Source organism: Amblyomma maculatum, unplaced genomic scaffold (assembly GCF_055883805.1).
Source record: "Amblyomma maculatum isolate TAMU_Amacu unplaced genomic scaffold, ASM5588380v1 scaffold_13, whole genome shotgun sequence".
NCBI lineage: Eukaryota > Metazoa > Arthropoda > Arachnida > Ixodida > Ixodidae > Amblyomma > Amblyomma maculatum.
Genome location: NW_028146738.1, coordinates 20,775,618 through 20,786,410, shown reverse-complemented (window position 1 = coordinate 20,786,410; position 10,793 = coordinate 20,775,618). Strand labels below are relative to the sequence as shown.

At 44.2% G+C, this 10,793-nt stretch overlaps 1 long non-coding RNA gene across 1 annotated transcript; it reads right to left on the bottom strand.

Annotated features, from left to right (window-relative positions):
* Nucleotides 1–3,879: 3,879 nt before the first annotated feature.
* Nucleotides 3,880–10,059, bottom strand: LOC146172321 (uncharacterized). The gene is made up of 3 exons (XR_014702581.1): nucleotides 9,916–10,059; nucleotides 8,374–8,499; nucleotides 3,880–7,922 (listed from the first exon to the last, which is right to left on the bottom strand). It is a non-coding gene; the product is annotated as an uncharacterized LOC146172321 (long non-coding RNA).
* Between the last annotated feature and the right edge of the window lie 734 nt (nucleotides 10,060–10,793).

Below are 10,793 nucleotides of genomic sequence, written 5' to 3'. Positions count from 1 at the left end.
AGTTTTATGTTTGCATTTGTTTTCCATATGTGATCTACTTTACGTTTAGTTTGGCAGGTTTTGTTTGCAATGGCCTAATTTTTTAGCTGCATCATGATGGTCTCATGACATTGTGTGTTACTTTGAGGTTGTATTTCTGAAATGCATTAATTTTTTTGTAGTGCTTGTGCGCGACCAGTCACTGCTTACATACTATATTCAACCAGCTCTGATGGGCTTGTGATTAACAAAATACTAGTCATGGTTTTTAGTCTAGTTTTAGTTTTTAATATTTATTTAATACAGTCTGTTTTAATGTTTTTGCTGCTACCTGATTTCTTCCAAGTGCATCTAGTTAAGTGCTTTTATTTGAGTGTTCTTTCAATATCAAGGCCTGTATTCAACACTGGTAATATTAGCCATTTAATCTACGCGGACCTCTTGTTCTTTCTTGTTCTTTCATTTTGTGCTTCATAGATAAGGAACACTGTCAGGATGCGATCGAGAGCTAGTGGGTGTACTTGATGTTCCATAGCCCGACAAGATGACGAGGGACAAGACGCAACCACTTTCTTTCATTAACTTTTTATTTGGCACTCACAGAATTTAAATGCAGAAGTCAAGAAGGGGAAAGATTGAAACGGTGACATGAAGTCTTTAGTTGAATTTCACATATCACAGTTATAATGTTTCACCTTGTTCATTCCTGTGTAAATTCTGTGAGCGCCAAATAAAGAGCAATTATGGCAGTAAGTGCTTGTCTTGTCCCTCATATTCTTGTTGCGTTACAGAACACTGCCAACTGGTGGACGCTGTCTCCTTGTCACGTGTGGGTTCACTTGCGTCTAATTTAATGATAGACCACTGTTCTGGCTTTCAGTAATGAAGTCTGGAAGCAAAGATCTTATATTTTGTTCCTTTTTGTACCAGTTTGTATTCCTAATGTTATGTATGTCAGTTCACTTGGATCTAATTCAATGTTTAGACTGCTATTGCTTTCAGCAAGGAAGTCTAGAAGCTAAGTTCTTCTAGTTTTTTTTTGTGCAAATTAGTATTCTGAGAACAGATGTTTTGTGTAGTGCATTGCAGGCATTTGCTTGGCAAATGTGTTTTTTTGATTGTTATGTGAATTATTTTGAGCCTTTTTCTAAATGTTACTTTTTTGGGTAACCGTTGCAATAATATAGTAGCTGAGCTCAAAGTGCAGCTCCAATTTTAGCTTTGGTACTTTGAAATAAAGCACAGTTTGAGTACTTGATTGAGCAAAATATGTAGTAGCAATTCTGCGTGTGCTTCTGCACCCAGCTTTTGGCGTGATTCAATACATTCCTTGTTTTACTTTAAAACATTTCCTGCGTCAGGTACTATCATTTCTAAAGTGAAATGAAGTGTCAATTTGGCTCTATGTTCCTTGGGGCCCAGGAACTGAAATCTGCTGAATCAGCAGGAAGCAATTTCAAAAAGGGATCCCTCATTGCAGTTACATCTTGTGCTCATATCTAGGAAGTCAGTTTTCATGTCCTGATGCAGCCTGTAGTGCAGAAGTGTATACAGTTGGCTTCCTGATCAAGAAAGCCGATTTGTGAGTGTCAACACGATTTACATTCTGCTGGCTCGGTTTGTGCTTTCAATGTCACGAGCGCTATTTGCAAAAGGCATAATTGGAAACAAGCCATGCCTGCTGCACGTATTTGCAAGGTGGTAGGAATTGCATGTTACTGCTCTTTTAAGAGCACCCCTGTCATCTAGGAAATCAGAGAAACAGAACCAGGAAGTCGCAAAACATTGTCTACGTGTAGAAACAAGCTGTCGCAAGCTTAAAAGCCAATCATGTCACTGATACATGCCACGCCACTCCAAAATATTGTCTGGATCTAGACAGGACCTGCATACGTACCATTGGCCTTTTGGTTTGAGAGAGCTTGCTTCAGTTTTGCATCCTGTCTGGTTCTCTTCTACTAATGTTTCGTTGGATGCCAAGGGCGCTTTTAGTAAAGCAGTAACATGCAATGCCTATGTTTGTAGTGCATGCAGCAGGCATGACATGCTTCTGCTTTCACTGTTTGCAGAGTGTCTGTGGCATTGAGCAAAGCATGAGCTGAACCAGTAGGATGTGAATCAGGTTTACACTCCAAAATGAGCTTTCTTGATTAGGAGGTCAAAGATATGCTGCACTACAGGCTGCATCAGTACTTGGGTCAAGTGTCCTGCGGACGTCCACCGATCATAAAGGTTGGTCCGCGGAACAGTGCTTGGACGTCCAGCATGCGACGATCAACTTCTCACATCCACTGGACGTCCCACGATGGAACAGAATTTTCCGGTGGACGTCCTGTGGCTGTTTTAAAAATGCACGTCCGTTTCTGGACAATTCACGGACGTCCGAGCGTCCGGGTTTTGATGTCCACTGGATTTTCCACGGACCGCCATTTTCTTTGCACCGGACGTCCCTCGGACGACCGCCGCATGTCTACCGGACTTTCGGCGGACCTTTGGAGACGTCCGACGGACGTTGAGTATCCGTTGTCGGACATCCGCTGGATGCTCAACGGATTTCTTTGGTCCAATGGGTCGGTACAGCAGTCTACTGCCTGGAGAAATTTTCCGCCTACCCTTTTATTTAGGTTCAGAGCGTGGGAAAGTGCATCAAAGGCCAACATTGGCGACGTTAGTTGACGGCAATCACGGGCCCGGGCCTCGTCTGTTTTGCTCTGCGTCGTCCCATACATGTCGTGGAAAGTGAACCAACGAACCATGCCAATGACCAATTTCATGCACTGCCAATTAGACTGACTTGATTCCTGGTGAAGGCCAATTACTTTCTTGTCCTATCTTCGATGGCTTTCGGACGCCCGATGAGGCATCCAGCTTCCCAGTGGCACTGCGGAAACGGCATGTCCGCTTTTGATAAAGGCGACATATTCAAACTTCCTCTTCTACTATTACGCAGCTGTACCGTAACAGACACAATATTTACCCCCACTCGTGTAAAGAGTTAACAAGAGCGGAGGAACGCGTACTCTCCTCCTTCCCAGACGGCCATAGACGTCCGACGGTCGACCGACGGACGTCCGTTCTCGGACCTTCGGACATCCGACGGAAGTCCGGTTATGTTCGATATACGTACAGCGGACGTCCGTCGGACTATCGTTCGTGGATCCGGATCGCGTCCCACGGACGTCCGACGGGCAGCCGGAGGCGGACATTCGGACGTTTCCCGGAACATGCTTGCAGGGCCCGCTATTAGTGTAAAAACTTGCCAATAACATTCGTGTAAAGCTCAGCAAGCATGTGCCATGGAAATTTCAGTCACATACTAGTGCTCAATGCCTTTGTCGTGAGAGTAAAGCAGACAATAGAATATGCAACAGGTTCAAGTTTCCTGTTGTCTGCTTTACTTTCACACACAAAGCACTGAACAGTAGTGTGCAAATAAAACTTCCATCAAAGAGGCACATATGCTAGCTGAGCTTTACACAAATGCACCATTCCTGAAAACATGCTAAGTGCATAGGCATACCAGCATGCAAGGTTGTAAAAAAAGCATTTTTTTTGCCTTTATTGCAAAAACTGCATGAATAAATAGTCTACACTAAAAAAAAATATCGATGTTAAGGAATGGCATGGTAAAATGCAGGCCAACTGGAGTATTAAGAATCTACTTGAATAATTTTTTTAATTATCCTTGGTTGTGACAGCTCTTCCCTTGGGGAGGTGGTGGAGGAAAAGGTATTTATTGAAACCTAATATTTCGGAATTAGCGAGATGATCGAGTTCTGTGTGGGCGGCCTCCGCAGGCCGGGATTCCAGGAGCAGTTACTATCCTGTGCATTTGCTCGATCAGCTGTTGCTAGTCTTTCAGGCCTAAGATGGAAAGAGCAGGCTGGGCTCCTCCTGCAATAGAAGGGAAAATGAAATTCAAGTTATCTGTGCTGAACTTTGATTACACATCTCCAAGGGCAACTGCCAGTTTCTCTCAATTGCTTTTTCCAGATGGCACTGTACGCATGCATCTCCATTCAGAACTGTCACATACTATATAGAAAGGTCATATAACTGCAGCAAAACCCATGCAGAATAACAAAAGATACAAACGTAGTTTGACCAGAACCTGGCATTCAGTATTTTAATGTTTTTATGTCGTCTCTTTGAACATGCCACTCTGAACAAACATGGCATGTTATGCTTGCTGCTATGCGCCCTCAGCAATGCCCAAGACATGGAGTGCACATGCAGAGATATTAAGCATAAAGGATGCTGTATATGAACATAAAGCACAGCCAGAGCATTGCAGTATTACACAGGTACGCATTGGCGGCAGAAACCTGCATTTTGAGCGGTTTAACAGGCAGATTTCTAGTCATTGTTCCTGCTCTGAAAAGAAGTGATCAATAATAACATCATTTAAAATTGTTACCTTTTTGTTCTGTAAACTGCACATTTCGCTGGTTTCCATGTACCCTCTACTGAAGACATTCCCTGGGCGTGTCGGGGGTATATCGACATCAACATCTAGGCTACAAGCGTCTAGAAAGCGTCTCCTTAGAGCAGCTGCGACGAATTAACTTATCTGATAACATGCAAGCTGCTGCAGCAGAATAAAGATAGACATTTGACATGTGGCTAAAGCCCAATGTGGAAGCATAGCCCGCCGCAGTGATTGCGCAGTGTTCATGCTTCTACAAGAGTTAAAAATAAAGTTATTTGTTTACCCACAGCGCTATATGTGACATTACAATAGCAAGGCTTATAGTTACACAAAACACAAAAAGCTGATAACCACAAGCTCCTGATGTATTACCGGCAGCATGCAGCATGGATGTATGTCATGGATTTCTCAACTATGCACAACAAATTACAAAAAAAAATAATGGTATTTATAAATGCAGCCAGCTGTTCACAAGAAACACTGTAGCTTTTTTATGGGGAAGGTAGTGGGCGCCAAAGAAACTGCCCCTGTAAAGGCGCCTAATTTGCCCCTATGTAATATCGGGGACAAGTGTGTGGACTACACAAACTGCAATCAAAGCACATAACTTTCACATCGACCAGGAAACTCGGACCATACTTGTCGATGCGAAAGTTGAACGTTAGTTCTTTCATGTGTGCAAGAGAAATAAGGTCACAATTCGTTTACATCGCGATTCTAGTCCAAAATCTACAGACATACTGTCCAGACTTTCGCCCCCGCAGTATAAGCCACCACTTGGGTAAGAGATTAGTAAAAGAAGTGTATAAAAGACATTAGTGCTGTTGGACAGCCATAGCTATAAAAATGGCATTGACATTGGAGTACTACCTTAAGGCGGGGCCTAGGGCATTACAAAAGCAAGAGTCAGTGTCCGCTGGTCCTCATTTGAACGAACAAAAAGAGGGGGGGGGGGAAGAAATCTACCTCAATTACATGTTTTGAGTGACACCAAGCCGCAGTTAGTATTAAACATATCACACAGTTTTGTGGAGGATTTGGGAGCGCTTTGCAGCTTTCTTACAGGATTGGACAAAAGAGCTCACCATCTTCAGAAAGGCACGTTATATAGAAATGAAAATAGTGAATTTACTGCATCTGGCCACAACAACTTGCACACGGAGAGGAAGATGAACTGAAAATTTTATACATGAATGTACGTATTTACAACAGGTGAAACAATGACTATGATCTATGCCGAAGAGTAAAGAGATCAAAATCTAGCTCAGAACGAGTTCTCCAGGCCGCGGGGCCGTTTCATTAACTTCGGGACTTCGCCCACATTTCTTCTCCCCGATGACAACGAACTCACACATGACTGGCTAACAAACATTTTGGCATGTCTTTCCACTTTCATAAGTTCTTCACCCTCTCCCTAATACAAGCAATGCAAAAGGGACAACAAATTCGTTTCACAACAAACGGAATTTAGAGAATGGACCTCGAAATGATTGGCTCACTAGGTCACATGCCAAACTCTCTCCCCTAGGAAAAAAAAAAAAGAAAATAAATAATTAGAACCCATCAAAACGGTGTCCCACGTGCGCAACCATTGCCCAAAGCTTGCATCCTTGGCGGCTCCTTTTACAGGGTAATTATTGCAATTATTGGCGTCCGAGTCAGCACCATTGCGGACCACATCAGAAGAGCCAACCCACATCATACCGTCACTGTTACACACTTGCCCTTTTTCAACGCCGCTATCTCCCACCATTGTTAACATCCAGGGTTGGAATCCTCAACGAGACCCCACTCAGCGCGCCTGCACTGAATAATTGTCACTTTTATGGGCTCCCCAACAAGGAAGAGGGCCTTACACCCTTCAACCTGACAGTGTTTTTTCTTTGAACGATAAGCAGTTCTTCCAAAAGAGGTGCTCGTTTCAAAGCTGTGCTGCCTCCGGGTGATGGGTCCAGTCAGCGTACTAAGGATCCCTTAGTACGCTTAGTACTAAGGACCCCTTAGTTGTATACTGTTCGTAAAGCTCCTTAAATAAAAATGAGCCCCCTACATGAGACAGCAACGAGAACAAACTGCCTGTCCCCGCGTCTTCGAGTGCGACAGCAAAGTCCTCGGAAGAGGGGACTTCTTTCCTTCTCTGCCTACGTTTCCGTTAAGCACTGTAGCTGCTGTAGCTGCCTATCTGTGCGCGTCTCTCCGCCTCCTGTCCAAGGGCAAGTGGGAGACGGCCGCAGCTGGGCATTGAACAGGTGACCCAAAAAAGAGCAGACTAATAATGGTGCCTAGCATACCCACCGATCCCTTACAGAAATCATTAAAGAAATGAAAGCAACACATCAGATAACACTACAATGTTTCTAAGTACAAAGTCGACAACTCCAAGTCATATAAATATATGTACATCTCCGCACATTAACTAGACAGAAACAGTGCAGAGTAAACTAGTAATTCAGTGTCTAGCAACACTATTAAAAGGGGATAAAGGCCACGGGGGGCTATGATTATTAGTACCGTTTTGCCTTTAAACTACAATAATATACTTGTTGCAAGCTTAAAATCAAAGATTCACGCCTGTCCCACCCACAGCAATGGAACACACATCTGACTCAAGTCTGCAGAGAAAGAGCAAGCTAGACTATTGCAGACGCACCCTTGGTTATTTTTCTGGCATTTCTGAGGGTGAAGAATCTGACTTGTCAGTACCATGTATACGAATAAGAACCCTATGACAGTAAATGCATCAAATTTTCTGAAGTGGCTTTTCTTTGCTGACCACATATGAGGTGAGCTATAATTTATCCAACTTGGCCTAGGTTTATTCTATGAATAACAAAGCTATAGCAGGTACACAGTCGTCCACTCAGGCTGAACATGCGAGTGCGTGGCATCCACTTTGTGAGATGCCACTGCATCCATCGCAGCTGCACACCGTAGCGAAGAGGCAGACAGCGTGAAGTACCAGCCTCTAGTCCCTCTACCACTACTGGGGTCCCAAACTAGGGACCCCTTGTTTTTGTCAGGACAGGCCCCCTCAGGGTCAGCTAGTGAGTAACCTCCTGTATTTGTATCTGATGGCAATGTTTTCCACCACCACCCACAATACGCAGCTGCGCATCATAGCAGATGTGAAGCAACAGCTCCTGGTCCTTCTATGCATAAGCCACTTTGCCTTGATGCATGCCTGCGCACCATAGTAAAGAGGCAGACGACATGACGCAGCAGCTCATGGTACCTTTACACATGAGCCCCCCATTGTACTTCGATACGCACCATAGCAAACATACACACTACGCCACACAGCTGCTCCTGGTCCCTCTATGCATAAGCCATTTTGCCTCAATACGCACCTGCGTACCTGAGCGAAGAGGCAGACGTGAAGCTGCAGCTCCTGGGCCCTCCATGCACAAGCCACTTAGCATCAATGCACGGCTGTGCACTGTAGTAAAGAGGCGAAGGACGTTAAGCAGCAGCTCCTGGTCCCTCTACACATCAGCCATTTTGCCTCGATGCGCATCTGCACACCGTAACAAACAGCCAGATGTGACAAAGAAGCTCCTGGTTTCTCTACACATAAACCACTTTGCCTCAATGCACGTCTGCACACCGGAGCAAAGAGGCAGATGACGTGAAGCTGGAGCGGCTGGTCCCTCTACGCACAAGCCACTTAGCCTTGATGCATGGCTGTGACGGATGCATTGCTATTTTGCAAACTGCATGCCACACATTCCCATTCAAGCTAAGAGTGGACGACTGTGTCCAATGACAAAAAGTAACATGGTGGACAATGTAAAAAGAATTTGCTGCATAGGGTTTGTTGAAACCAGTTCTACATCCTACATGTAAACAAGCTAAAACCTTAATGTCGAAGGGATGTCCTGTGTGTTTAAAATCATCACGCTCAAACAACTTCAACACTGACAATCATGATTCAATATTAATAATATAGATAATGATACAATACTCACTTTTAGCCATACCAAAGAAATGAGAATGCAAAGGGATGTTGCTGTTTTTCCCCCGTGGATGACAGTTTTCCATGTTCAAAGTGCTGCTTCCTGTTGGCCTACGAAATCGGCTACAGCAAATGGCATCTGAAAAATTTTTGGAAGCCTCATGCTAGTCTTCAACGAGAAAAGCATTGCCATACAGAAGCAGAACACAAATACTTTTACAACACACTAAAAGCACCAACTGCGGTGCTGTTTTTAGGATGACTAGGTAGAGGTTTTGCTCTAGCAAGCCAAATGTTAGCCTTCAATAAGGAAAGCATTCCCATACAGAAACAGAACACAAGAACTTTTACAACACATTAAAAGCATCAATTGCACAAATGCTTGTAAGATGACCAGGTACAGGTTTCTGCTATAGCCCACATCATGTGACCAGCGGTTATCAGAAGCCTTGTATGTGAGCATGATGCCCTAGATTCAATTTACGGCTACCACTGTATTAACAAGCATGGGTTTAAAGCTACTTTAATATGATAATCTAAGAACATGGTAAGAACTTTCAGTGCGAGACATAAGCTCAGTATCATGCACTATAAGGTGCTGCATGGCTCTAGTGTAGCTTTGGCATTATCTCGCTGTCAATATTGCAGCGAAGTTCTGAGGAGCCTTTGAATATCTGTAAGGACAAAGCAACAACAATTTTGTTTTCATCTCATTTTTGCTGAACTGCTGTTTTTTTTTTTTTTTTTTTTTTTTTTTTTTTTTTTTTTTGAGCCCGCGGCTTGCATGGGTATGCCTGTTTTGCATAAAAGAAGGCGTTGCAGGCACCAGAGCTCACAGCCTAACTGTATCGCGGCGGCGGTATGTTAAATTCGTGCCAGAACAGCGCAGAACAACGGGTCAAGAAAAAGACAAGTGCTGACTTTTTTTTTTCTCTAATCTCCTTGTCCGGTTGTTCTGCGCGGTTCGGTCCCACATGCATAACCAACATGCGCAAGGTGCTGTCCTGGTTTGTCAAAGCTGAAGGAGAGTACTAAACATTTAGTTATTTAGTACCTACAGCCGTTCCTTCTAGAAACTGTAGTTGCCGTAAAGCTCGAGAGAGAAAGATCAGCGGCTGTCCATTAAAAAAAAAAAAAAAAAAAAAAAAAAAAAAAAAAAAAAAAAAAAAAAAAAAAAACTGGCGACGTTTTCACAAGTGTAAGCATGTCGCACGATAGGCTCGAGGAGTGCAAAAGTTTTCTCGTATAGTTTTTACAACTCAGCACATTGCGCATGGTTAACAAATTAACTCCTTTAAAGTTCGGGCAGGCACTCCTTTATCAGAGACAGAGAAGTTGCGCGGCTTACTGGCGCAGTGTCCAGTAATGCCGAAAAGATGGCCCTCAGACTTGAGGCTGCACTTTAGTTAGTCGGCGCGGAGCCATCCTGTCAGTCTCGCCTAAAACACTCGACCGTTCGGCTGCTGTACAGAGCTGTTTCCTTACCCAAAAGCTCACCACTATCGGTGCATCGAAAAGTTCCACTAAAGAAACAAAAGTTCGGTGAAATACTTACTTTGGAATCGGCGGGTGAACAAAGTGTGCCAGCCGCACCAAGCCACAGCAAAAACAATGCTAGCAGTGCATTACAGCCGTAGGTATTTGTAACTGCGCAGAAAGCAGAACACGGAAACGTGAAGCCATCTTCCATGACTAAACTTCAACTTGTCAGGTGGATTGGATTGGCTCATTTCGGATTTTTTTGAGGATAGGTTCGGTTTCGTTCTTTTTGAGCTTGCTGCTTGCTGCGTCTATTCAGCCACTGATTAAAATTTCACCGAAGCATCATGATAGAAACATGTTTAATGGTCATTTAACTTTTAATCAAAAATTTTTGATGGAAGAATTCAACGATGAAACATGCGGAAAATAAAAAAAACTGTTTAATGGAAACGCTTTCTATCGCATCGATTCGCTCTGGCATCATATAATGCAGACTTGACGGCATTACTGATTTATACGCAGTTCAGACGAGCACGACGACTACAAACTATATCATAGCTGTGTAAAAGCAAATCCAGTGGCGGACGTACGGCGGCTGTCCGCTGGGCGAACGGATTCGACCATCCGCTTTCGTACGTACGCCGGAATTCCGGCGGACGTCCGAAATCGGCCGCCGAGTTGCGGCCGAGTTCGGTTGTCCGTCGGACGTCAGTGGCCGTCTGGGTTACGAATACCATGATGTGCCCGGCGTCACTTAAACACTTTGACAAAGCCTTCTCCGAGGAGTGTCCTCACTGCGGGGAAATGTCCTCGGACCTTTTCCACGTGGTGTGGGCGTGCCCCTCCAACCCTGCCTTTGCACCAAACACCACCCGGAAGGACTGGGAGGCGACCATACTCGCCTGCTCCGACCTGAAAGCCCAAAAGGCCTTGGTCAAACGACCAATGGCG